At 43.2% G+C, this 4280-nt stretch overlaps 1 protein-coding gene across 1 annotated transcript in view; it reads left to right on the top strand.

Annotated features, from left to right (window-relative positions):
• Nucleotides 1–4280, top strand: part of HSF5 (heat shock transcription factor 5) — a 50706-nt gene that overhangs the window by 26177 nt on the left and 20249 nt on the right. The window lies entirely within an intron of this gene.

Genomic DNA, 4280 nt, shown 5'->3' with positions numbered 1-4280 from the left:
AAAAAAAAAAAAAAAAAAAAAAAAAAAAAGAGAAGCCAAAGATGAAGGGTGATTTAATAACTATATTTAGAGGCCAGACTTCATAATTATAGATGAACTTGTTGTCTTATTAACAGACTATATGACGAGAGGGTATGTGCTTAGATTGTGATGGAAAAATTAGGACATTAAAGATATTATCCTGAGCATATTATAAAGATACTGTGAAGTATGAGTCTATAGCAATGGGATTATTTTTCTTGAGGTCTGTAGAAGCCCAGAATAAGTGATTTGTTTTTTGTTTTTTGAGCTGGAGTCTCACTCTGTCACCCAGGCTGGAGTGCAGTGGCTGCTCCCGGCCACTGCAGTCTTGAACCACTGGGCTCCAGCGATCTTTCCGCCTCAGGCTTCCAAGTAGCTGGAATTACAGGTACGCGCTACTACGCCCGCCTAATTTTTTTATTTATTGTAGAGATGAGGTCTTGCCAAGTTGCCCAGGCGGGTCTCAAACCCACGGGCTCAGGCAATCCACTCATCTCAGCCTCCCAAAGGCACGGGATTACAGGCTGAGCCACCAAGCCCAGCTGACAGCTTGATTATTATATGCCTTGGGGTAGTCTTATTTGGGTTGAATCTGCTTGGTGATTATATTTGACCTTTTTGTACCTGGATATTTGTATCTTTCCCTCTATTGGAAAGTTTTCTGCTATTAGTTCTTTGAATAATTTTTCTACCCCTTTCTCTTTCTCTATTCCCTTTTTAAGGCAATTGACTTTTCCATTTGGTCTTTTGATGCTGTCTCATAGGTATTATAGGCATTCTTTTTCATTTTTTTCCTTTTTTTTCCCCTCAGTGTATTTTCAAATAGCTTGTTTTGGAGCTTGTTGGTTCTTTCTTCTGCTTGATAAATTCTGCTGTTGAGACCCTCTAATGCATAATTCAGTTGGTTGTATTTTTCAGCACTATGATTTATGTTTGATTTTTTAAATTATTATTATTTTTGAGTTGGGGTCTCACTCTGTCGCTCAGGTTGGAGTGCAGTGGCATGCTCACAGCCATCCCAGCATCAACCTGCTGGACTCTGACCATTCTTCCACCTCAGCCTTCAAAGTGGCTGGAACTACAGGCGTGTGCTACCATGCCCAACTGATTTTTGATTTACTGTGGAGATGATGTCTTGCCAAGTTGCCCGGACTAGTCTCAAACCCGTGGGCTCAGGCAATCCACTCACCTTGGCCTCCCAAAGTGCTGGGATTACAGGCTGAGCCACTGAGTCCGGCCTTTAAAATTATTCTAATCTCTTTGTTAAATTACCCTGATAAATTTCTGAGTTGCTTCTCTGTGTTTTCTTAAAGTTAGTTGAGTTTCTTTAAAACAGCTATTTTGAATTCCCTGTCTGAAAGGTTATCTCTATCTCTTCAGTGTTGATCACTGGCACCTATTTAGTCCTGTTAGCGAGGTCATAGTTCCCTAAATGTTCCCGATGCTTGTGAGCATTTGTTGATGTCTGGGTGTTAGAGAATTAGGTATTTATTCTAATCTTCACCATCTGGCCATGTTTGTACTCATCCTTCTTCAGAGAGCTTTCCAGGAATTCAGAGGGAACTAAGTTTCCTAAGCTTGTAGTCACTGCAACCATTTTAGCAGCAGAGGGCACCCTAGGCCCAGGTAGGCTGCAACTCATGCAGACTCCTGGTTTCCAGCACGAGAATTCCCTCGTTTCCCAGGTAAAATCCCCTGCACTCTTCACTTTCTTTTCCCTAAGCAGAAGGAATCTCTCTCCACACTACATTTCCTGGAGTTGGGAGAGGGGTGGCATGGGTACACCCATGGCTGCTGCAACTGGCACTGCAGTGGATTGACCCCTTAGCCCTTAGCCTCCCAGAGCAGCACAGTACCCGGGTTTACCCAAGGCCTGCTGCAGTGACTGTCTGGCTGCTGCTGCTATTTACTCAGGCCTGAGGTCACTTTAATCAGCCAGTGGTGAAGCTGCCTGAGACTTTGGTCCATTCTCTTGGGGTGACACATTCTCTTCTAGCGGGTTGGTCTATAAGCACCATCCAGAAGCACAGATCTGGAATCAGGAGCTGTGGTCTTCTGCCAGCTGCTGTGTTTTGCTGTGGCAGGGTTGCTAATTGGGTTCCTAGGCCAAGTCCCTGCACTCTTTCCTCTCTCTCTCTCCAGCAGGAGTCTCTCTCCATGCTGCACTGCCTCACGTTGGAGGAGGGTAACAACACAGCACCCCTGTAGTCACTGCAGCTGATGATGTGCTGGGTCTTACCTCAAGCCTATGGCCTCCCAGACCAGCACAGCACTGGGGCTTACCCAAGAACCATGGTCGCTATGGCCTACCTGCCACTGAAATTTATTGGGACCAGAGACCACTTGAGTCAGCAGGTGGTAGAGCAGGCTGGGATTCAGTTTCCTTCTACTGGGGTGATGGATTTTCTTCTGGCCCAGGTCAGTTCCTTTTTTTTTTTTTTTTTAGCCACTGTGCCTGGCAATGTTTTCTTTATATTCTTTTCCCAGAAGTTACTTTGTTTCAAAATTCTTTTTTTTTAATTATTAATTTTTATTACAAAGATATGGGGTACAATTCAGGTCAGTTCTAAAGGCTCCCTCCATTGGCACTGGCCTGGAATAAAGGACCTTGGGGTTCTGCCTGGTGCTGTGTTTAACTGTCATGGAGCCAGTACAGAGTTCCAGTGAGAAGTTCCCTATACACTGCCCTCTCCTTCTTTCAAGCATACAGATTTTCTCTCTTTGCTGTACTGCCTGGGGTTGGGGGGGGGGTGCTGTAAGGCAATGTGAAACTGTCCTTCCCACCCTCTTCGGTACATCTTATTATGCTAAAACTAGGTACTGTGTTCTGTCACCTGATTTCTTCAGCTCTTGTGAAGGTGTTTTCTTGCATGGATAGTTGTGCAATGTGATGTTCCTGTGCAGGGGCAATTGCTAGAGGGTTCAAACCACCATCTTGCTCTTCCTCTTCCTCTGCCCCTTTTTAACCATTTTTGAGTGTACAGGTCAGTAATGTTAAGTATATTCACATTGTTTGAAACAGATCTCCAGAAGTTTTTCATCTTGCATATCTGAAACTTTATATCTCCTTCCCCTATCTGCTGGTAATCACTTTCTGTTTCTATGAACTTAACTACTTTAGATACCTTATATAAGTTTCTACTTTCTGTTTTTTAGGAACTTGACTATTCCAAATACCTCACATAAATGCAATCATGCAGTATTTGTATTTCTGTGGCTAGCTTATTTCACTTACATAATGTTCTCAGGGTTGATCCATGTTGAAGCATGTGGATTTCCTTTCTTTTTAAGGCTGAATAATATTCCATTTTGTGTGTGTGTGCCTGTGTGTGCCTGTGTGTGTGTGTGTGTGTGTGTGTGTGTGTGTGTATTATGTTTTGTTTATCCATTCATCTGTTGATGGACATTTGAGTTGATTCCACCTCTTGAGTATTGTCAATAGTGATGCTATGAACTTGGTTATGCAAATATTTGTTTTTTATAAGCTCTTTATGTTGTTCAGGCTAGATTCAACCTCCTGGGCTCAAGTGATCCTTCTGCCTAAGCCTTTTGAGTAGCTCATGTGGGCCACCACTCCCACCTCCAAATGCATCTTTGATACCTGATTTCATTTGCATATATAGCCAGTAGTGGATTGCTGGATTATATGGTCATTCTATTTTTTAAATTTCGTGAGGAACCCCCTACTGTTTTCCATAGCAGTTGTACCATTTTGCAGTCCCGCTGACATTGCACAAGGGTTCTAATTTTCCTACATCCTCACCAACACTTGTTATTTTCTGGGTTTTTTTTAATAGTAGCTTTGCTAGTAAGTGTGAGTTGATATCTCATTGTGGTTTTGATTGACATTTCTCTGATAATTAGTGATGTTTAGCATCTTTTAGTATGCCTGTTTGCCATGTGTAGATCATCTCTGAAGAAATATATATTTAAGTCCTTTGCCCATTTTCAAATATGGTTGTTTGGGATTTTATGTTAAGTTGTAGGAGTTTTGTTTGTTTGTTTAAATATATTCTGGAAGCCGGGTTCGGTGGCTCAGTCTGTAATCCCGTGCTTTGGGAGGCTGAGGTGAGTGGATGGCCTGAGCCTGCGGGTTCGTGACCTGCCTGGGCAACTTGGTGAGACCTCATCTCTACAATAAATCAAAAAATCAGCCAGGCGTGGAAGCACATGGCTGTAATTCCGGCTACTCAGAAGGCTGAGGTGGAAGGATCACCAGAGCCCAGCAGATCGAGGCTGCAGTGGCTGGGAGCGGCCAC

Source organism: Carlito syrichta, unplaced genomic scaffold (genome assembly GCF_000164805.1).
Source record: "Carlito syrichta isolate Samal-C Ts95f unplaced genomic scaffold, Tarsius_syrichta-2.0.1 Scaffold303105, whole genome shotgun sequence".
NCBI lineage: Eukaryota > Metazoa > Chordata > Mammalia > Primates > Tarsiidae > Carlito > Carlito syrichta.
This window is presented reverse-complemented; position numbering and strand designations above follow the sequence as displayed.